General features: G+C 39.1%; 2 protein-coding genes across 5 annotated transcripts in view; both read left to right on the forward strand.

The window, feature by feature from the left end:
• LGMN (legumain) overlaps positions 1–24,986 on the forward strand; it is a 1,022,235-nt gene that overhangs the window by 389,936 nt on the left and 607,313 nt on the right. The gene's annotated exons all lie outside the window — the stretch shown is intronic.
• BTBD7 (BTB domain containing 7) overlaps positions 1–24,986 on the forward strand; it is a 106,464-nt gene that overhangs the window by 6,197 nt on the left and 75,281 nt on the right. The gene's annotated exons all lie outside the window — the stretch shown is intronic.

The raw sequence follows: 24,986 nt of genomic DNA on the forward strand, positions 1-24,986 counted from the left end.
GAGACAGGGTTTCGGCCCATTGGCCAGGCTTATCTCAAGCTCCTTACCTAAGGTTGTCCACCTGCCTCAGCCTCCCAAATTGCTGGGATTATAGGTGTGAGCCAACATGCCTGGCCCAGTTTTCTTTTTAGGTGAATGCTAGTGGAAGTTAGTTATCAGAATCCAAAGTTTCAGAAAGAGGCTTTATTTATTTCATATTTTCTTTGTTTTAGACAGGGTCTTGGTCTGTCACCTAAGCTGCAGTGGTGCAATCATGGCTCACCACAACCTCAACTACCTGGGCTCAAGCAATCTTTCCACCTCAGCCTCCTGAGCAGCTGGGACTACGGGCATGTGCCACTATGCCTGGCTAACTTGTACTTTTTGTAGAGATGGGGTTTCACTGTGCTGCCCAGGCTGGTCTCGAACTCCAAGACTCCAGCAGTCCTCCAGCCTTGGCCTCCCAAAGTGCTAGGATTATAGGTGTGAGCCACCATGCCCAGCTGAGGCATACTTTCAATTAAAGTTTTCAAGTGTCTGCTGATTCCAGATTTATAATGACATTCGGACATTCAGCACTTATTTGCAGAACAAGGTCAAGATTTAAGAACCACCACGCTGTTGTGGTTTTTTTTTTTATTTTAAAATTTTGGACAGTTTGTAAATTTGACATCACAAATTGAGTCTTTCAGATACCCTTACTATTTCAAATAATATAGTAACTTTAGAAACATAATATACTTAGTTTTATAAATTGACATTAAATCCATGTCATTGTGTGACATGTGAACATTATGTTAAGATTGAAATAGATGGGGACACTTGGAATAGATAGGAAACACTTTAATCCAATACACAGAACATTCTTTAAGTTTACAGGATTCAAAATAGTTCCCTTTTAGAGCATCGTTGGGGTTTTTAGGTATAGTTGTGATATAATAGAACACTGGACTGGGAATCAAATCTCCATTTAGATTCTGACTGATGTTTATAGTTTTATGATCTTAAAGCGAGTCACTTAACCTATCTGAAGATTAATTTTCTCATCTGTTAAAATAGGTACGGAAATCTTGCAGCTTTTCTACCTTGTATGTATTTTTTTACTCCATTCTTTTCCTCTCTATTGCCACTCCCTTATTAGTCTGGACTACTTATTAAACAGCCTGTCAGCTAAGTCTCTGCAACTTGTTCTCTCACTGTACCTCTCCATCTCTGGCTATTCTCTGTATTACTATGACAATTATGTTCTTAAAAAAACAGGTCAGATGCAGTGGCTCACACCTGTAATCCCAGCACTTTGGGAGGCTGAGGTGGGCAGATCACCTGAGGTCAGGAGTTCAAAACCAGTCTGGCCAACATGGCGAAACTCTGTCTCTCCTAAAGGTACAAAAATTAGCCAGGCGTGGTGGTGGGTGCCTGTAATCCCAGCTACTCGGGAGGCTGAGGCAGGAGAATCGCTTGTCCCCAGGAGGCGGAGGTTGCAGTGAACTAAGATTGCGCCACTGCACTTCAGCCTGGGCGACAGAGCTAGACTCCGTCTCAAAACAAACAAACAAAAAAAAATATATATATATATATGTGTGTGTGTGTGTGTGTATATATATAGGAACTTATTGCTTCTCTACGTAAAATACCTTTGTTAACTTATCTTGTCAATGGGGTACAAACTCACAAGAGTTTATAGACTGTGTTCAACCTTAGGTTTCCTGTCACTCCAGCCATGCTGTTTCTTGTTCCCTGTGCCTCTGTCTTATGTGTGTTTATCCCATTGTTTGGAGTTCTTATTCTTTGCCTATTCTGTTAGCTGCCCATCTAATGTCTACTTTCCTCTTCTTTCCTAACAGAAATCTGTTTTTGTTCATGCATGCAGCAGACTTGGAGAAGCTGATTTGTCACCACCTCCAGTGGTAGATTTCCATTCGTTCAAACCAGTCAACTCATGGCACTTCCCTGTAAACTGTTATTTGTACCAATCAGATTTGAAGGGAAGTAGACATTCTATTTCTGGGGGAGAAGATTCCTTCCCCTCTTGTATGTGAACAAGAGAACATAAGGCCCCTATTGCTACTGACAGCTGTCTTGGGATCACAAGGGATGAAGCACTTCCTGAAGATGGCAGAGCAGAGAGGTAGAAGGAATCTGGATCCTTGGTAACATCATTTAGCCACGTATTTTATTAGGCCTGGAGCCATCCCCACCACAGGACTTCTTATGACAGATAATTTTCTTAATGTTTCAGACAATTCTTTGGAGTTATTTTGCCATCAAAAATCTCTTGATTCTCTTCTTTTTTTTTTTTTTTTTTTTTTTTTTTTTGAGGCGGGGTCTTGCTCTTTCGCCCAGGCTGGAGTGCAGTGATAGAATCACAGCTCACTACAACCTTAACCTCTTGGGTTCAGCAATCCTCCTGCTTCAGGCTTCTGAGAAGTAGCCACCACACCTGGCTACTTTAAAAAAATTATTTGTAGAGTCAGGGTCTCCTTATGTTGCCCAGGCATCTTGAACTCCTGGTCTCAAGTGATCCTCCCACCTCAGTCTCCCGAAGTGTTGGGATTACAGATGTGAACCACTGCACCTGGCCCAAAATCTCTTGATTGATACAGTCCTCTTTTTTTTTTTTTTTTTTTTTTTTTTTTGAGAGGGAGTCTCGCTCTGTTGCCCAGGCTGGGATGCAGTGGCCAGATCTCAGCTCACTGCAAGCTCCGCCTCCCGGGTTTACGCCATTCTCCTGCCTCAGCCTCCCGAGTAGCTGGGACTACAGGCGCCCGCCACCTCGCCCGGCTAGTTATTTTTTGTATTTTTTAGTAGAGATGGGGTTTCACCTTGTTAGCCAGGATGGTCTCGATCTCCTGACCTCGTGATCCGCCCGTCTCGGCCTCCCAAAGTGCTGGGATTACAGGCTTGAGCCACCGCGCCCGGCCGATACAGTCCTCTTTATTTTTCAAGATCGAGTTATGGTACCTTTACCAGTAGTCATACGTTCTTTTGGAACTTTGCACAATAGTCATATGTTCTTTTGGAACTTTACACTTCTCTTCTATCCTTTATTGCCCTGTATTATAATTGCTTGTATGCCTGACTCCTCTACATGACTGTATGGTTTGAACCAAAGTGTACAGGATGTAGCACAATGTCTAATAGTGTCACACGATGAATAATAGGTATTCAGCAAGTGAGTTGTTAAGATGAAATAGTAACATGAAAGAGTGCTTTTATAAGCAATTTTTCAAAGAGTTTCTGCTCTGCTAGTTGTAAGCCATTTTTTGAATAAACATGAGGTGTGTTGTTGTCTTTAAAGTAAAAATGGAAAAACCAGTGAGATCAGACATTGTTTTTTGCTTGCCCTTTGTTATTACCTAGACATTTTCATTTAGATAAAAACTATGTCCGTCTTCTGGCTATAGTCCCTTATGGAAGGAGCAATATTACATTTAGGTCTATTTCATCTGGGATTCATTTGTGAATTATTCTTTAGAGAAAAATTCTATAATATGCTTCATGAGACCTAATTATTCTTGTCTTCAGACTTGCCTAAAATATTTTTTGCTTGCTTAAGACCAGACATGAGAATTTTCTTGTAAGCAGAAAGCTTTGTGACAGAACTAGATGAGGTTGTAGTGAATGTTAGTGATAGCATATGACAGAGAAGTCTCATAGCCTCAATTGCAGAGTCATAGTTCTGTCAAGTGCTTCACCAGTAATGTCTGATAAGGGAGGAAGGATGGGGAAGAAGAGTTACAATTTACAAACTCTATATATTTCATCATTCATTGACTTTGGTCAAATAAATTAAACTTTAACATACTAATTTGTAGGGTTAAAAAAAATTTTTTTTTTCAATTCATGTTCTTGCTGTGTTGCCCAGGCTGGTTCCAAACTCCTGGGCTCAAGCGATCCTCAAGCCTTCTGAGTAGCTGAGATTACCACACCCAGCTTTGCAGTGTTTGTGTTTTAAGAGACAGGGTACTTATTCTGTGCCCAGGCTGGAGTGCAGTGGCCCTATTATAGCTCACCACAGCCTCAAACTCCTCAGCTCAAGAGTTTGTCCTACCTCAGCCACCTGAGTAGCTAGGGCTGCAGGCACACGCCATCATGCTCAGCTAATTTTTAAACTTTTTTTTGTAGAGACGGGGTCCTGCTATGTTGCCCAGGTTGGTCTTGAACTCCTGGCGTCAAACAATTCCTCCCATCTTGGCTTCCCAAAGCACTGGAATTATGGGCATGAGCCACGTCACCCAGCCTTGTAGTTATTTTTAAAATGAAGACAAAAGGGATAGAGTATACCTTTAAAAATACGTGATACCATGTATTGGATGATCCTGAAAGGATATATTTGTCCATGAAGAAAAACCTTTTCGTTTTGATGTCTAGTTGTTAGCTTTTTACTTTACTAAGGCCCAGTTAACTTCTCTGTGCTTTAGTTCCACATCTGTAAAATTACTCACTTTATATTTCTCTATCCACTTTGAAAATTAAGTAAATGCTCTTTGGATTTCAACTTTTGGTTATTTAAACCAAGATCTCGCTTTTGTATTTTGTATGTGTTCTTTATGTCTGTGGGCTTACTAATTCTTGAATTTAAAAAAATCATTTAAATCAAGCAATAGTAATAGTATATGTTTAAGCATATAGTGTATGTTTTTAAATAAATAAGCAGGCTGGGTTTTAGTGGCTCACCCCTGTAATCCCAACCCTTTGGAGGCCAAGGCAAAAGGATCACTTGAGTCCTGGAGTTCAAGACCAGTCTGGGCAACATAGCGAGATCACATCTCTACAAAAAAAAAAAAAAAAAAAAAAGTTTAAAAATTAGCCACGTATAGTGGCATGTACTTGTAGTTCTTAGCTATTCGAGAGGCTGAGGTGGAAGGATCACTTGAGCCCAGAAATTTGAGGTTACGGTGAGTAGTGATCACCCTACTGCACTCCAGCCTGGTTGACAAAATGAGACCCTGTATCTAAAACATAAAAATAAATAAGCAATAGCATACGTTTTTTAAAAACAACAATCAACTCTCTTAAGTCCAAACTCCTTTTTGGATTCTGTGGCTCGTATCTTGCCACTGTCTGCTGCACTCTATATAGAAATACCTTTATTTCCTTCATGAACCCAGTTTTGTTCTCTCTGTGGGCCTTCTCATGGTTAGTTCCCGCTGCTGTTTCGAGCATTATTTTGGCATTCCTCCCTCTCCTTCTGAGGAAAGCTCACACTTTTTATTGTCAGTCTTGGATATCATCCCAAATGTCACTTTCTCAAGAATCGTATAAGATAAACAGTTTTATTACCAGACACAATGAAGATTTTTAAAAACTTGCCCAAGATCATACAGTTTAGAAATGGCAGAGTCAGATCCAAACTCAGGCATTTTGCTCCAGAAGTCTGTATCTCCGCTGATTTATGCTCCCCTTACATTGTAATTGGCTATTTAACAGTTTGCCCCACTATAAGCACCTTTGGGATGTTTGTTTGCTTGTTTGTTTGCGACGGAGTCTTGCTCTGTAGCCCAGGCTGGAGTGCCATGGCGCTATCTAGGCTCACTGCAGCCTCCACCTCCCGGGTTCAAGGTTCAAGCGATTCTGCCTCAGCCTCCCAAGTAGCTGGTAATACAGGCACACACCACCACGCCCAGCTAATTTTTGTATTTTTAGTAGAGACGGGGTTTCACCATGTTGGCCAGGCTGGTCTTGAACTCTTGACCTCAAGCGATCCGCCCGCCTAGGCCCCTGAAAGTGCTGGGATTATAGGCGTGAGCCACCGCCCCCTTAAAAGAAGCACCTTTGGAGGAGAAATTATGCCTGACTTGTTCATTGTTATATCCCCATGTGCTTAGCACATACTAGGTGCTCAGAAAATATTTAAATGAATGAAAATTCTTATTTGAGAGAGAGTGTTTTGATTAAATTCTTCTCAGTACCTTTCACATAGTGTGTGTGTCAGTAAATGAAGTAATGTTTTTATGCCTACTTATTATACAAAGTAAAATTTTTATGATCAAGTTAATCATGGTTACAAGCTCATTTTTTTTATAACCTCTCTTAATTTCTTTTTGCCCTATACTGCATAATAGTATCACTTTGCAACTGTAAAATCTAGTGCTTTGTAGGCCTCTCTCTCATATTATCCCTCTGTGAACTGTTAAAATATGGATCATTTGTAATTAGTTTCTAAAGGGTATGTCGGAAATTTTATAAAATAAAATTATACTAGTAGATGGACTCTGATCATTTATACTGGTTAACCTTCTAACAAATTACAGAGATATAATTTCTCTGTGTGTAGAGGTTTTTTAAAGTATCCCATATTTTAAACCTTGACTGTTACCTCAAAAAAAAAAAGTAGTTTGTCTGTATCCAGTAGTCACATGGTGGATAATGATGTAAGGCACGCACATTGTGTTCATGTGTTTGTTGGAGAAGTTGGAATGTCATTATACTTCAATAGACTTTTCAAATTGAAAATCTGAAAGCTACTTCTAGCTGTAATTCTGCTGTAATTCTCTATCAGTAGAGAGAGAACCAAAAAAGTCTTCCTCCTCTCTGAATGTTCTTGCCGAAGGCTGACTTCTTTGATTAATCTTTCTTTTCTGTATTCCTTATACTGTATTACAGGGCTTCTCAACCTTGGGACTCTTGACATTTGGGGCGAGGTAATTCTTTGTTGTGGAGGACTGTCCCTGTGCCTTGTGAGATGTTTAGCAGCATCCTTGGCTTCTACCTGTTAGAGGCAAATAGTGCCCTTTCCCTTTCCCCTCTCCAGTTGTGGCATTTAAACTGTCTTTAGACATTGTCAAGTGTGGGGGTTAGGGAAGGCAGAAGGAGGGAACAGTCACCCCAGTTGAAAACTGCAGCTTTTCTACATCATTCTATCCACTTACTCATTTGTTTTAATATCTTCCCCTCCCTCTCACACTTACCTTTTCAGACTTCCACATGCCTCTCTGCTACTGCCTCACTTCTCTGAACCTTTTTGCAGCCATACTTCTAAAAAAGAATTGTAAAACATCTGTTCTCTTCTAGTTCAGTTTCCTCTCTTGAATTCTATTGAGACCACATTTTTCTAGTTTTCCTCTATCTTTCTGGGTGTTCCATTTTTATTTTCTTTATCAGCTCTACCTAGTTGGACAATGGCATCATCTTTGCCCCTTTCTTTCTTCTTCTCTGTAATCTAATCAACTCTCAAGTCTTCCTTTCTTATCTCATTTCCTAGTACTTAGTGTTGTCTCACATATAAGTTGTCCTATTCATTCTTATTTAATTTTTTTGGTAAGAACACAATATGAGATCTACCCTTTCAACGAATTTTTAAGTATACAACACATTATTGTTGATTATAGGTACAGTGTTGTGCAGTAGATCTCTAGAGCTTATCCATTTTGCTTAACTGAAACTGTATGCCCGTTGATTAATAAGTCTGCATTTCCCCCCAGTCCCTGACAACCACCATTTCACTCTTCGATTCCATGAATTTGATTATTTTAGATACTCACTAATCATTCTGGGTAATGACCAGGCCTAGATAAAGACCTCATATAAGTGGAATTATGTAGTATTTGTCTTTCTGTGACTGGCTTCTTTTACTTAGCATAATGTCTTCAAGGTTCATCCATGTTGTCACCATATTTCCTCCTTCTCTGAAGCCAAATAGTATTCCATTTATGTATATACCACATTTTCTTTATCCATTCATCTGTCGATGGATATTTAGGTTGTTTCCACATCTTGGCTGTTGTGATACCTATTAATTGTTAAGCTGTTTGTATTGAAATCTCCTTGCCTACATTTCTCCATGGTTAAACTCTAACATCTTGCAAGGACCAGAGCATATTTTGTCTGTTGTTTTTTGGTTTTGGTTGTTGTTGTTAGAGACAGTGTCTCGTTCTGTTGTCCAGGCTGTAGTGCAGTGGTGCAGTCATGGCTCACTGCTCACTGTAACCTCAAATGCCTGAACTCAAGTGATCCCTCTCATCTCAGCCTCCGGAGTAGCTGAGACTGCAGGCACACACTGCCACACTTGGCTAATTTTTCTGTTTTTTGTAACAGCCCGTTGCCCAGGCTGATCTCAAACTCCTGGGCTCAAGCAAACCGCCCGCCTTGGCCTCCTGAAGTGCTGGGTTTACAGGCATGAGCCACCGCACCTAGCTTGGACCTCATTTATTAAGGGTTCATTATGAGCCAGGCCCCCTTTAAGGTCTTTGGACTATATAGTTACTGAAATAAGACACAGTCCCAGTACTCCAATAACTTAATCTGTTTGAGGACATAGAAATCTTAATTCATTGCTCTTACAGAGTGAGAATGGAAATTGAAGTGTATCCCAAACTTTCTGGTAGCATATAGGAGAGGGATGATTTCTCTGTTTGATGTAAACCTCATTCAAGTGCCACTTCTTACATACAGGCTATCCTGGTCACTACCCAGTCTGATTTGTGCTTTTATACTTTGCTCAGTTCTCTTTCTTTTCCAGCCCCCAAATCATCAGCATTTCGTATGACTTAATACTTAGCTTTTCATTCATTCTTCTAGATCCTTTTTAGGAACTGGATTTTGTTTCAAGGGTTCAGCTGAAACTTTCAAATTTGTAGTAGCTCCAACAAAACATTTTATTGTGAAGTAATACACATACCAAGTACATTAAATAAATTTAACTTTAAAAAAAAACTATTTTAAAGCTGACATCACTCTGGCCATGAAATAGAGCACTGTAAGTTTTCCAGAAGCCCCCCTCATGCCTCTTCCCAATCATAACCACCTTCTTCTTCCTCTTAAAGGTTACTGCTATTCTGATTTTTAGGGTAATTTCCTTGCAGATTTTTAAAAATAGCTTTACTCTTGATTACCAGCTGAATATTTATCCCAAAACAATATAATTTCATTTTGGGAGGACAGTAGAGAAAGACATTTTATCGTATCCCATTTTGCGCCTGCACTGGGATCCGCAAGATCACCCCCAGGTTTGGTGAGGAGGAAGCACAGGACTCGACATATAGTATGACTGAGCTAAGCGTTACTACAGCAAAAAAAAAAAATACAAAGTGAAAATGCCCATGGGGCAATGTCTAGAGGAAACCAGGCACAAGCTTCAAGAGTCTTATCCCAGTGAAACCACACAGGATGCATCGACTTGTGACAATACTTGTGAAATGTTGTCTTCCAAGGAAGCTTATTAGAGACTCAGTGCCCAGGATGTTTATTGGGGTATAATCACATAGGCACCCTCTATCTAGCTTGTACCAAATTCTAAGCTCCCAGAAGGAAAGCGGATATTCAGCATAAACCATATTGTTTGCACAGTTTAGGCATAGTAAATCACCCTTATTAAATAGTCAGGGAATTATGGAAACGCTCCCAAAATCCCAGTTTCCCAGAGACCTGCCAGGGCCATCTTTGCATGCAGGCCTTTCTAAGGATAGCATTCCTAGGCCTGCTATGTTGTCTTTTTGGCATAGTACCTTTTGCTGTTTCTGAGTTCAAAATTTAAATAAGTAAAAAATCAATTATCACTTTATATTATGTTCTTTTTTTCTTCACCTGTTTTCTTTCATAATGTATCAAGATTAGCTGGGTGTGGTAGTGTGTGCCTCTAGTTCCAGCTACTTGGGAGGCTGAGGCAGGAGGATGTGTTTATAAGCCCAGGAGTTCAAAACTGTAGTGCACAATAATTGCACGTATGATTAGCCACTGCACTCCAGCCTGGGCAACATACCAAACCCCATTTCTTTGAGTAAAAAAAAAAAAAGTATCAACATTAGCTCAGTGCAAAGGTTGACTACTATAATATGATCGAAAGTGTATTCTGGCCGGGCGCAGTGGCTCATGCTTATAATCCCAGCACTTTGGGAGGCTGAGGCAGGCAGATCACTTAAGTTCAGGAGTTCAAGACCAGCCTGGCCAACATAGTGAAGCCCCATCTCTACTAAAAGTAAAAAATTAGTTGGGTGTGGTGGCACGTGCCTGTAATCTTAGCCACTCTGGAGTCTGAGGCAGGGTAATCCCTTGACTCCAAGAGGCAAAGGTTGCAATGAGTCGAGGTCATACCACTGCACTCTTTCTTATGAAGGTTTCTGTGATTAAGTTCGGAAAGGCTGAATTAAACAAAGTTAAACAGATTTCTTAACTACAGGACTCTTAGCCTTTTCGCAGGAATATGCATGACTTGGCGTCTGCCTACATGTCCTGCCTCATCTCGCATTTTTTTCCCTGACCCACTTTGCTTACTTTGCACCAGATTTAATCTAATACTAAGGATCAAATTACAGTTGTCTATGTTACATGAGCATTTTCTCAGTTTGCCACAGCAATATTATGATCTCTTTACCATCTTGAATATGAACTGTCCCTCCATCTCTGCTCAATTACTGTGTCAGAGCAAGCAAACATTTTTGCTATTTCATTCATACATTCAGCAAAATTTGTTGAGCACCTACTATATTTGCCAGACACAGTTCTAGGCACTGGAGATACAACAGTGAATAAAACAAAAACCCTGACCTTATATAGTTTACCTTATAGTGGGCAGTGGAAAATGGGAACAATAATTAAAAATACATGTTAGGCCCAGTATGGTGGCTCACAGCTGTAATCCTTAAACTCTGAGAGGCCAAAGTGGGAGGATCAGTTGAGGCCAAGAGTTCAAGACCAACCTGGATAACACACCAAGACCCCTGTCTCAACAGAAAAAATAAAAATAAATTAGCTGGGCACAGTGGTGCATGCTGTAGTCCCAGTTACTCGGGAGGATCACTTGAGCCCAGGAGTTTGAAGCTACAGCGAGCTATGATCGTGCCATCACACTTCAGCCTGAGTGACAAGAGTGAGACTGTCTCTATTTAAAAAAAAAAAAAAAGACCGGGCATGGTGGCTTACACCTGTAATCCTAGCACTTTGGGAGGCCAAGGCAGGTGGATCACCTGAAGTCATGAGTTCAAGACTAGCCTGGCCAACATGGTGAAACCCCGTCTCTACTAAAAATACAAAAATATTAGCTGGGCGTGGTGGCATATGCCTGTAATCCTAGCTCCTCGGGAGGGTGAGGCAGGAGAATTGCTTGATCCCGGGAGGCAGAGGTTGCAGTGAGCTGAGACCACACCATTGCACTCCAGCCTGGGCAACAACAGCAAAACTCCATCTCAAAAAAAAAAAAAATACATTTTACTCCTAGGCATATACTTAAGAGGAATGGAAGTACATGTCTACACAGCTTGTACACAAATATTTGTAACAGCATTATTCATAATAACCAAAAAGTGGAAGCAACCCAAATGTCCATCAATGGGTAGATGAATGAATGAATAAATCAAATAAAATGTGGTATATCCATATAATGGAATATTATACAGCAAATAAAGAGGAATAAAGTAGTACTGATACATGCTACAATATGGATGAACCTTGAAAACATTATGCTAAAGTGAAAGAAGACAATTACAAAAGCTCACGTTATTATATGATCCCATTTATATAAAATGTCCAAAATAAATCAATAGAGATAGAAATTAAATTAGTAGTTGCCTAGGACTGGGGAATTGAGGTGAATGACTGCTAATGGAACTTCTTTTAGGGGGTGATGAAAATGTTCTAGATGTCAGAACCACTGATGGCTGAACAGACATATCTACAAATGGAGAAAGAATAGTGTCAATTAAGCACAACGTTCTCAGGAAATTCAGTAAAAAGTCAAGCCTAACAATGTACACCTCAGTGGCTAACAAAAGTATCCTACAGTTATCTGGAAAATTTATCCATCTCACTTCCAAGCAACAGCAGGTAATTTAGTTAGCTTAATACTTAGGACTTAATAAAATGTAAAATGTTGGTATACCAAATGACTTGAAACAATAACTGTGTTGTAAACTCTTAATTTAATGTTAACTTCCTCCTTAATAGAGGAGTATTTACCCACATACTCTAATTTGGAGATTACAACACAAATTGAAGGAACTTTCTCGAATATTGTCCTAACTACTTATATATTTATATATAAATTTGTTTTCTGATGTAAAAATATTTGCAGTAAGAAGCAGGAAACTCAGAAGTTACAAAGGAAAAGACAGAGTTGTCTATATGAAAAATTTAAACATTTATGACAAAAGCTATCATAGTTTTAAAAGGCCTATGTGAATATTTTCCATTTATTATTTTAACATTAATATAGTAAGTGTTGCAAATTAGTAAAAAGAACAGCCAAATAGAAAAATGGGCAAAGAATATAAAGCAACATGGGGACTAATGAATATCAGTTTAATTTTTAAGAGATTAGCAATGGCATAATTTTTCCTCCATCAGATTGCAAAGATGAATAATGTCCAGCATTTTGGTCATTCTCATGCAGAGCTGATAGGAATGTAAATTGCAACTTTTCTGACAATATGTCTTCAAAATAGAAACATGTATATCCTTTAACCCAAGAATCTTCTTGAAATTTATTCTAAGGACATAATTTAGACTGGGCAGAGTGGGCAAAGATACATGTAAAAGAATTGCAGTGCTGTTTATAATATTGAAAAATTGGATGTGACCCTCAGTATGGATTTGGTTAAGTAAATTATTACATATTTATACAACACAGTTCTGTGTAGGAATTTCTTAAAGGTAAAGTAAAATTTTGTATGTGGCCATATTTTTGCAACCTTGATATATTATGAAATGAAAATAGTTTTTTATGAACTGTCACCTGGCCAGATTTTAAATTTGAATTTATGTGAATGCATAATAGTTTTTAAATTTAGGATTTAATATAAATTTAGTTTTCATAAATAAGAAGATAGTCATATCCACATTTTAAAATTTTTTCTAATAATTCAGTATCTCTTTTAATGATTTCTTCACTGGTTTGGCTTTTCCTACCCCGTTTAAGAATGATTATCTAGAAGACTTCTCTAGTGACTATTCCTGGGTTGTTACTCTTTGTAGAGTAACAGCTGTAAATCATTTAAACAGCTAAGCGATAACAGATTTCAGACCACGCTTACTATGCATTTATAGCAGGTATTTTATTTAAGAAGTACTTCATAACTAGAAATACTACAAGAACACTAAGAATATAGTTTCAGCCAGGTGAGGTGGCTCATGCTTTGTAATCCCAGTGCTTTGCAAAGCTGAGGCAGGAAGGTCAGTTGATGCCAGGAGTTCAAGACCAGCCTGGGCAACATAGTGAGACCCCTCTCTACCAAAAAGAAAAAAAAAAATTGTTGTTTTTTATTAGCTGGGCATGCTGGCACACACCTATAGTCCTAGCTACTCGGGTGGCTGGGGCAGGAGGATTGCTTGAGCCCAGGAGTTGGAGGCTGCAATGAGCTATGAGTGAACCACTCTAGCCTAGACAACAGAGCAAGACTATGTCTCAAATAAAAATAAAAATAAAATTAAAATAAATGTGTGTATATATATGTACTCTGTGTGTGTGTGTGTATAGTGTCATTTTAGGATAAGTCAAAAATTCAGATACTTTCCTCTTCACTAGACTCAAAATTCTAAGAACCATACTCACCTCATTTCTCTGCATTCTTTCCATCATTTTCTAGTTTGAAAAATTCTTCTGGTTACATTTGGAAGATTGTTGCATAGATTAGTGGAATGTGATGTACTTTTATATTCTTTTAAAAATGCATTTTTAATGGGGAAAAAAGTATCAGTAGGGGACTGACAGCTATTTTGAATTATAATAGGTTATATTAGAAAAAAAAACCCCACATGGCTTAATAAGATTCTCCTAAAAAAAACCCTAACAACTAACTAATCTTCATTTGCAGTAATGCAATGGAATTTTATAGAAAATGTCAATTTAAAGATTTTCATTTAACATGAATAGAAATGTTTTCTTTTGACTGTTTTTGGCGGTGGGTGGATAAGGGAAAAGACTATTTTTAACCACAGGTCCACATTCTCTTATTTATAATTTGAAATCCTAAAAGTTCTGAAAACTATTTTAGGGGGTTTGGGAGGACTTAATTTGATGGCAAACATTGACATGAACCAGATTTATCTGCCAGCAAAACCAAACCTAAACTTACATAAGTTAGTCTAAATAGTATATTTTACTGCAAAATATTAATTTGTTTGATGTTTCAAACAAATTAGGGTGCTGTGCCAGATCTCACTGGGGATAGTTATGTAGTATACAGTAAATGTTTGGTATACCATATGTCGTGCCAAACCTTTGTCATTCCAGGGGGCATGGCATTAGGTTCAAGAGGCTGAAGAAGAGTCCCAGAGCCGGCAAAGGAGATGTGGGGTTTTACTGGGGGCTTACATACAAAGGAGAGGGTCCAGTGGCAGTGGGCTGGACAGGAGAACTGCCTTACATACAGTCCAGTGGCGGTGGGCTGGGCAGAAGAACCACAACCGCCTGCCATATGCATGCAGTTTATATAGCATTTCCACTTAGCACTTCCACCTAGCAACCTCCACCTGGCACTCTATTCAACCCAAAACTTGGAGCCTCAGTCTCCTGTAGGGCTTGTGTTCCATGGGACAGACTGGGGGCTCAGATGTCCTTATAGACAAGGAAGGAATCTCTGGGTTGGCCACTCCTGGATTCCCTAGCTCAGAACACACATTCAGGTGCATCTGCCATACAAGGTCATTCTAAGGATATGCTTAAATTATTGCTGTCAGATGTGTTTACTATAACCGTATTATTTCTTTTTGAAAGCAAAGGAAAAAAGTGAATTTTTGAATGTATGTGGCTCCAAAGATTTCTGTTTGAAAAAGAATTGTAGACCTGTATTCTTAACACTCTTTAACTGGTACTTTAAGCTGATGATGAGCATTAAATATATATTTTATTGGTAGAACTAAGACTGAGAGTGTAGTATGTAACCACTCGATAGTTCATAGGTAGAGTTTAATTATCAAGAATGTGGGGAGAATATATGAAATGTAGTATAAGCTCACTGGTTATCTATAGGTATTCACTGTAAATAGAAATATATCACTTAAAATACTGGGGGAGAGACAGGAGAAGGAAGTTACTAACTTAATTGCAGCATTGCTTATAGTAGGGAACCAATGGATAATAGTCAAAAAACAGGGAATATAAAATGCTGCATAAAGTATAAGTACAGTTACCTATGGGGCAGGCAGGGACTAGAATAGACAGGGACAGCAATTTGTATTCTTTGGATTTATCTTTTTTTTAATTTTAACTTTATACCCACTTAAATATTTTAAGTAATTATATAACAAAGTTAAAAATGCAATGACTAAAAATCAAAATAAATCTTATAAAGTGGATTTCCAGTTGGTTATATAATCACACAGAGTAAACAATTCCAAGTGACTTATATACACAGTAATTTGTAGAATATTCCAAGTTGAATATATCCTAAAGGTAAAAAAAATTGTTAAAAAAAATTAAATTAAAACTAAAAAGATTTTCATGTATCATATTGGTGATGATAGTGTTAATATTTTTATTCTCAGGTTGTGTGAGTATTTTGTGATAAACTATTACGTAGGCTGCATTGAGAATAGAGGGTTTTCACATGTGAGAAAGGAGAAATAAGATCAGTGAAATTGAGTAAAAACCCTACAAAACTGAATTTGAATTGGAAGCAACAGTGTAAACTAATGATAATGTGCATTTATATATCTATGTACATGTTTATATAGATGTGTGTGTATATAATGTCTTAGATCTGTGTACTGAAAAGGCATTGAGCATCCCTATTACTGAGATTGTGGTTTCTGAATACCATTTCCCACTAAAAGGAATTAGGGCTTCTTTAAGGAAATGACTGGTTCCAAATCAAAGGCAAGAAAAATACAAGATATGCCTGGAATAAGTCGTAATACCAGAAAGGTAAGGAAGCTTTCAGAGGCGGAGGTTAGGATTATGTCATAAGGTCTCAGGAACCAATTCGAATAAGGCTCTACTCTCCAAAGATGGGACAGTTTGAACTTCAATAAGGATAACTACAAAGGATTTAAACCTGTCACATAGATGTAAGTCTATGAATTCAAAACTTTTTAAAACTCACTGATTGTCTTTAAGGATGCTAGGAAGCTATTACTAATAGTTATGAAAATTGGTAAATAAAAGTAAAAAGTTACTCATTTATTCTGTCCTTCCTATACAGACTGCATCAGGACAACTGAATAATTGATGAGTTTTTTTATAGAACTATTCCAGCTAGTGAATAAAGAAAGAATGATAGACTGTCATGTGATCATTTTTCAACCCCCTTAATGAATTGCTCTAGTTGGTGATCATTGATAACTGTTAATATCAAAGAAAGGGAATTCAATAGCCTTTTGAACTTAACTGTTGGAAGTACGTACTACCTGCCACCTGTGAAGCAGTCTTGGCAAAAACAAAAAAGAGTTTTTGCTTTGTTTGTTTGTTTTTGGAAACAGAGTCACTCTGTTGCCCAGGCTGGAGTGCAGTGGTGCTCTCGACTCACTGCAACCTCCGCCTCCCAGGTTCAAGTGATTCTTGTGCCTCAGCCCCTAAGTAGCTGGGACTACAGGTGCATGCCACCACGCCCAGCCAATTTTTTGTATTTTGGTAGAGATGGGGTTTCACCATATTGCCCAGGCTGGTCTCAAACTCCTGAGCTCAGGTGATCCACCCACCTCGGCCTCCCAAAATGCTAGAATTACAGGCGGGAGCCACCGCGCCTGCCCCCCCCCCCCACAAATGTTTTAATACAAAAATGATCCTGAATCTGATCACAGCTCTAGATATATCTATCATTTTACTGTAAATACAGGAGTCAGAAGAACATTATTAAACTACATCATGGTAATGCATTTGGCAAAATCCAAACTATAGGAAACTACCAGCTAACCTGATTTCTTCAGACAACAAAAAATTGTAAAGGAGGAGGAACCCGTATACGGAGATGGAAGAGACATAGTCATCCAGTCACAATGCATAGACCTTATCTGGATCCTAATTCAAACAAAGAAAAAACAATTTGGGAAATGTTAACACTGCCTAGGAGTTTCATATTAAGGAATTATTGTTTATTTTAGATGTGATAGCAGTCTGTAGTTGCTTTACATACTTCCTTTTAGAGGTAAATATGGAAATATTTAGAGGTAAATATGGAAATATTATTTCACCTTTTAGAGGTGAAATAATATGCTATCTGAGATTTGCTTGAAAATATTCTAGTGGGATTGGGTAGATAGTGGACTGGGATATAGTTGATACTTATACCTGTAATTGTAGCACTTTGGGAAGCTGAGGCAGGAGGATCACTTGAGTCCAGGAATTTGAGGTTACAGTGAGCATGTTTGTGCCACTGCACTCCAGCCTCTGCAACAGAGCAAGACCCCATTTCTAAAGGAAAAAAACACCTACCAGTTGGTAAATGTTGGTTGAAACTTGGCAATGGTTAGAGGTCCATTAACTATTTTCTCCACTTTTTTATCATATATTTTTTCATTTTTATTACAAAAATTAAAGTATCTCCTGTAAAAGAAGGAAAAACAAGTAATAGGAAGGGATGAGAATAGAGAAGCTTAGTCATTTAATTGTCCTCTGTGTTTGAATACTAGGAGGTTTGATATTTATGGAGTATTAATCACAATCAAGAAACGTTTTACTGTTCAACAATACACAGTGCTAGAGAGATTAAGATCTGTCCCTTTACCTCAGTTGGGTGATAAAGTAGAAACTGGAGACTTAAGGGTTGAGTGATAGAAACAGCAGCACGGTGGACACAGAAGCGTAAGGTGGACGTGGCAGATTCCTTCAGAAAGGTTGGTTTAGGATTGAAGACTTCTGAGACGCTGTCTTGTTTAGCAGGGGTGCAGGAGTTGTGGGGATAAGACACACACTAGGTGAGGGAATGAAGGCCTGGTCTTTGGTCTTGGCTTTGCCATTTTACTTTTTCTTTCTTGGAGACGGAGGAGTTTCACTCTTGTTGCCCAGGCTGGTGTGCAGTGGCACAATCTCAGGTCACTGCAACTTCCACCTCCCGGGTTCAAGCAATTCTCCTGCCTCAGCCTCCCAAGTAGCTGGGATTACAGGTGTACCACCACACCTGGCTAATTTTTGTATTTTAGTAGAGATGACATTTCACCATGTTGACTAGGCTGGTCTCAAACTCCTGACCTAGGTCATCAACCCACCTTGACCTCCGGAAGTGCTGGAATTACACGCGTGAGCCACTGCACCTGGCCTATTTTACTCTTTGACTTTGGATAAGTCACTTTAAAGTCTCTACTTTAATTTCCTCATTTTGGAGAATAGAGAATGATGCCTGTGCTGTCTACATGGAAGACGTAGTGTGAGAATAAAATGACTTAACACATGAAAAAGCTGTTGGTAAACTATATATTCCCATTCTGATATAAGATACTCCTACTCCAGTCATTAAAAGGAACATGAAGTTGGGGGGAATGTTTAAAAAAGGGAGTGGAGAGGGAAGGTATGTCATTGCTTTTCTGTTTTAATGTTTTTTTGTGAGGTTTTTTCCATTTTTTAAGTTGTCACTTAAAAATACGTAACATTTACCATTTTAACCAGTTTTAAGTGTATATATAGTTCTGCAACATTAAGTACATTCACATTGTTGTGCAGCTATCACCACCATCCATCTCCAGAACTTTCTCATTTTCCCCAACTGAAACTTTGTACTTACTGAAGACTAACTCCCTGGCCCCTGACAACCATCTTTCTACTTTCCATCTCATGAATTTGATTAAGTACTTCATATAAGTGGAATCCGTATTTGTCCTTTTGTGACTGGCTTATTTCACTTAACATAATGTTCTCAGGGTTCATCTGTGTTTCAGCATGTGTCAGAATTTCCGTCCTTTTTAAGGCTGAATAATCCACTCTGTGTCTACACCACATTTTGTTTTTCCATTCATCTGTCTGTGGACTCTTGAGTTGCTTCTGCCTTTTGGCTATTGTGAATAATGTTGCTGTGAACATGGGTGTACACATCTGTTTGAGTCCCTGTTTTCACTTTTTTTGGTATATATCCACAAATGGTATTTCTGGATCATATCTATGTTTAATTATGAGGAAGCAGTCTGTTTTAAAAAATTAATTACTTTATTGCTTATGGAAACATCTCCACAGAGTCATATCTGAGGGTATATGTACGCTGTGGTCCATGAGGCTTTTTTCTAGGAAATTTTTTTCAAGTACTAATCCAATTTTTTAATCACAATCTTCTAAGAGGCTTAGACTGTGAAGGAATATGGATCCCAAGAAATAGTTTTTGTACTCAAGATCTTAACAAATGATTACAGATAAGCCTTTCCTTACTAAATGTTTATTTTTTTAAACTAATTTCATTCAGCAGTTTTCAACTTAATGCCTCCTAAGTGCCAGGTACTGTATTATGTGGTAAGGATTTAGTGTTGAATAAATGAAATTCAAGTGGTGGAAAAATACTACTGCAAAGAAAATAAACTGAAGAAAGAGGACAGTGAATGATGGAGTGGGATGTTATTTTATATAGTCTAATTAGGGAAGTCTTCTCCGAGAGGTAGCATTTGAGCAAAGACTTGAGTAAAAATGAGAGTATGAACCATGTGAAGACGTTGCAGAAGAGTGGTACAGCAAAGGGAAGAGCCCTGAGGTAGGAGCAAGAAATGCTTTTCAAGGAGACAACTCAGGGATCAGATAACAGCCTATCTCGACCAGTACCTAGTAGCTATATGAAGAAATCAATTGTTGTAAGATAGCTCTAGAAAGTAAAGTACAGGGCTGGGTGTGCTGTCTCATGTGTGTAATCTCAGCACTTTGGGAGGCCAGGGCAGGAGGATCATTTGAGGCCAGGAGTTCAAGACCAGCTTGCACAACATTAGTGAGACCCTGTCTCTACAAAAAAAGGTTTTTTAATTAGCTGGACGTGATGGCACACACCTGCTCTAGCCACTTGGGAGGCTGAGGCTGGAGGATTGCTTGAGCCCGGGCATTATGAGCTATGGTTGTGCCACTGCACTTCAGCCTGAGCAACACAGTGAGACTCTGCCTCTTAAAAACAAACGAAAAAGAAAAGTATAGAAAAATGTTAGTGATAATTTATTTACATATTCTGTTAATCTAGAAAATACTGTATTTGTGGTGTGAGAGATGTCAGGAAGATATTACTGCTGACATGACATTCCAATAATGATTACTACATAGAAGACATAACCTTTTCCTCTGAAATGTTATTTTCTTGGCAGAGGGACATGTGCAGTGAACCCAAAGGAAGACAGAATGAGACAACTGATAAAGAGAATCTGAGTTTTAAGAAATGATCTCTAAAAATCTTAGATAATACAATACTTTAATAACCAAGTATCTTACTGATATATATGACAGTGATACTTATATTATTAGGAGAACACATAGACTCAGATCTCAAGAGAGGTTAGAGATCACCCATATTTTGCTGGGTGCTGTGCAGTAATGTGAAGTTATGCCAGAAATAACTGCACCTCAAGAAATAAGCACCATTATTTCTTAGACTCTCCATTTATCTTTTTACAAACATTGATATTTATAAATAATACCCTCATTTAAAAGTAAATGAATTATCTTGGGAGAATGCTGTATTGTAATACAAGGAATATTACCTTTAGAAATGAGATATTAATCGTATTAGAAAACTTTTGTTTTTAGACTTCTTTATGTTCTGTTTGAATTGTTTCTTCCCTGATATATATATATATTTAAAAAAAAAAAGAGATGGGATTGTTTTGTTGCCCAGGCTGGTCTTGACCTCCTGGCCTCAAGCAGTCCTCCTTAGCCTCCCAAAGTGCTGGGATTACAGGCCTGAGCCACTGTGCCTGGCCTCCTTAATATTTCTTTCTCAGATTTCAAACCCATTACATTTATCACCCTCAGTGAACCCATAAATTGCTTCTCCTATATGCTTCTTGGTTTACAACATTGTAACCACCCAGTTATGCAAGGTAGAGACCTCAGTCATCGTTTCCTTCTTCCTCTCCACCATTCCCCTTACCAGTTTGGTGAGCATTCTTCACTATGTGTTCTATGATAAGGACCTCATATGTATTATCTTAATTTTTTATTATAGATGTCTACTATGGTTTGCTGTTCCCCACATTTTGTGTGTTGGGAACTTAGTCCCCAAATTTGTATGTCAATGGAATGTAGGACCTTTGGAAAGTAATTAGGATTAGATAAAATCATCAGGGTGGGGCCATCATAATAGGGCTGGTGGCTTTATAAGAGGAAGAGAGACTTGAACTGACACACATGCTCTTGCCCTTTTGCTGTGTGATGCCCTCAGCCATGTTATGGCACAGCAAGAAGGCCCTCACCAGATATTGGGGTGGTCTTGGACCTCCCACCCTCCAGAACTGTAAGAAATAGATTTCTTTATAAATTACCCAGTCTATGCTGTTCTGTTACAGCAACAGAAAACAGACTAAGACAGGGTCCTAAACAAAGGAAAAATAGTGTTTTAAGATGCAGACTTACATTGCCTTAACAGGGCCGAGAATATCTGTTTCATTTTGATATATTTAGACTGTAATATCCTCTCCCAGTGTTTCTGCTACAAGTGGGTAGCACGGGACAAGCAATGGGGTTGAGGAAAAATTATCATAGTTACAAGAAAGCCCTCTAATAATCCTTGTAAGAGTAAGAGTTTTGTCTGGTTTTCTACTTCTTGTTTTTCCTAAGAGACCTTGTTGATGTCTCTTATAGAGAGGGTCTTTTATAGCTGAACGTTCTCAAAACTTGTTCATCACCACAACCACTAGTACTTTTTTTTTTTTTTTTTACAAGGACCACTATATACAAGATTCTAAGTGTAGACTTCAGAGGAGACTTAGGAGGAACACATTTTTCATTTGACATGCCAACAAAGATTCTTTAAATAGCAGATACTCTGATGAGCAGGAGCTCATCAAAATGGAGTGAGTGGCCAGTATTAAGCCATTATATATAGCTTGTAACTCTTTTTCACTGAAAATTTAAAGTAATCGGTCCCCCACCCCCATATTTATTTAGATTCTTAGTCCCTGTAATGTGAAGAAAAACAGAATGTTACTATGTAATTACCTCAACTCCTAAGCCATTATTGTCTTCCCATTTATAAGAATTTTAATAATTCGTAGGGCTATTCACATGCCTATTCCTTTAATGATCTAACAGTTTGGAATTTGAACCGTCCTCGTGAAGACTGCCCTGGATGAGGAAACCTTTGAGTTTCTGTTTTGCTCTGTGTTCTCCTCTTCTGTCTGTGCAGCCATAGTCTCAGGTTTACTATAGAGTTTACCCAGCATATTTGCTTCTTTCTCCTGCTCTGCTAGTGGAACCCACGGTAACTTATCAACCAGAAATATCCCCTTGTGTTTTTAACATTTGCTAAGTTCGTGTCAGAAAATCTGAATGTTTTGGCTTTGAATGGAATTTAGGAGAAATTGCTTTTTTTCCCTTTAAATTCATTTGATTTGAATGTATTCTCCGATGTCAGTTCTATTTCTCTCTGCAAATGCTCTTTAAACTCAAATCTAGGCCGGGGGTGGTGGCTCACGCCTGTAATCCCAACACTCTGGGAAGCCGAGGCCAGCAGATCACCTGAGGTCAGGAGTTCGAGACCAGCCTGGCTAACATGGTGAAACCCCATCTCTACTAAAAATACAAAAATTAGCCAGGTGTAGGGGTGTATGCCTGTAATCCCAGCTACTCGGGAGACTGAGGCAGGAGAATTGCTTGAACCCGGATGGCGGAGGTTGCAGTGAGCCAAGATCACGCCACTGCAACTCCAGCCTAGGTAACAGTGCGAGACTCCGTCTCACAAATAAAAATAAATAAATAAATAAACAAACTCAAATCTAGACTCATTTGTATCACCCTCTCCAAATCTAGAATGAACCATCTTTCTGTATACTGTCAAGCCCACAATAAAAACAGTTGTCCCTGGTTAGAACAATGATTTCTTTTATTCAGTAAAATGTTGTGTGCCTGGCTTAATGCTAGTTTTCCATATCGTAAACACAAAGGCTCCAAATGGCAGGCCCCATCAACTTATGAGAATTGATTGGGCAAGTTCTACAGTCTGTCTTGCAGGGCCTCATAATAATTTTTCACCCTCTGCTTATAGGTTCTTTTTCCTGACTTTTGGGGAAAACTTTTCAGGCTTCTTCCAGAGCTACTTCAGTTTTGGGGGATTCTCACTGCTAGAAGACAACAAAACTTTTGGGGATGTCCAGGCCAAGGCAGCTTCTGCACTGGCTGCTGTAGGCATCACTTCTCAGGTCCGCTGCCAAAGACCCAGATAAGAGGAATAAGCGACACCCATTGGCCTAGAGTCAGTCTTCCCTCTGGGGGGACCTTTTCAGCCCTCTGATTCTCATTTTCCATCTGTTGCTTCAGGAGGATCTTCTGAGGTTGTAGGACAGGATGAAGCGTTTGGAGTGTGAGCTCTGAGGTAAAGGTGGCAGAGTAGGAGATGCCCATTCGTGTCTTCACCGTGCAGCCACATTCATTCTTAGTGCACCACTTCCCAGGAATTGGTTCTCTGCTTTGAATGGCTAGAAACCAATTTTTTTTAAAAGAATATTTTAACATCTTAAGATGTAGTTTGTCCAGTCCAGGTCAGACCTGGCACAGGCCCAAGTCCCTCAAAAGACATTTCTCTTTTGATGGACTCCTGTTTCTGCTTTCCAAGTGGCAGTCCATATTATCTTTTTTTTTTAATTGTTTTTTTTTTTTTTCCTGAGGTGGGGTCTTGCTATGTTACCCAGGCTGGTCTCAAACTCCTGAGCTCAAGCGAGCTGCCTGCCTCAGGCTACTGAAGTGCCAGGATTACAGGCATGAGTCACCATGCCTGACCAGCAGTCCATATTACTTTAACTCTTAAAACAACCTTGTAGAGTAGGTGCTATTATGTTGCCCCCATTTTAGAGATAAAGCAAGCCAGGACCTTAGTAACACTTTCCTGGACTACTGGGAGAATCCTCTAATAAGTCTTTCTGCGTCAAGCATCTTTTTATAGATCAATCATCTTCCAATAGTCTTTCTGTAATGGTAGTATAATGGTGCTGCTTTGCTCCTACTGATCTGTGCTTTGCTCCAGTAGTTCCTCTATTGTGTTCTGAACACACACCCAATACCTTTGGCATTAGAGGCTTACCTCTTTTTTTTTGAGACAGGATCTTGCTCTGTCACCCAGGCTGCAGTGCACTGGCATGCTCATAGCTCCCTGCAACCTCAATCTCTAGGCCTAAACGATCCTCTCGCCTCAGCCTCCTGAATAGCTGGGTCTACAGGCATGCATCACTTTGCCTGGCTAATTGGTTTTTTGTTTTGTTTTCCAGACAGAGTCTCACTCTGTCACCCAGGGTGGAGTACAGTGACGCAATCTCGGCTTTTGCAACCTTTGCCTCCTGGGTTCAAGCAATTCTCATGCCTCAGCCTCCCAAGTGGCTGGGATTATAGGTATGCACCACCACGCCCAGCTCATTTTTGTATTTTTAGTAGAGACAGGGTTTTGCCATGTTGGCCAGGCAGGTCACAAACTCCTGGTCCCGAGTGATCTACCTGCCTTGGCCTCCCAAAGTGCTGGGATTACAGGTGTGAGCCACTGCACATGGCCTAATTGTTTTTAGTAGAGACAAGGGCTTACTGTGTTACCCAGGCTGGCCTTGAACTCCTGGCCTCAAGCTATCCTCCTGCCTCAGCCTCCCAAAGTGTTGAAATTACAGGTGTGAGCCACTGTGCCCAGCCATCTGAGGCTTTTTGATCTAATACCTACCCATACTCACAACATACGTACCCTTAGGCCTTGGACATGATATTTATCAACATTCATGGTAATACTAACATTGATTTATTCAAATATCGTATGCTTACTTTGTATTCTGTGGTGAATGGTAAGGATTCTAAGATCAACAAATGTAATACCTACCCTTGGGAAACTTAAAGTTTAGTGGAAATGTAAGTAATTATGCTTCAGTATTAGTAGATAATAGAGTTGTAGGGTTGAGAACTGAGAGTGGTACACTAACTGGGACAGGAGTTACTTCTCTTTATGTATCCTGTTTTGTTCCACCTGGAATAACCTATCTTTGTTGTTTTGTTGTCT

The sequence above is a fragment of the Macaca thibetana genome, chromosome 7 (genome assembly GCF_024542745.1).
Source record: "Macaca thibetana thibetana isolate TM-01 chromosome 7, ASM2454274v1, whole genome shotgun sequence".
Classification (NCBI taxonomy): Eukaryota; Metazoa; Chordata; class Mammalia; order Primates; family Cercopithecidae; genus Macaca; species Macaca thibetana.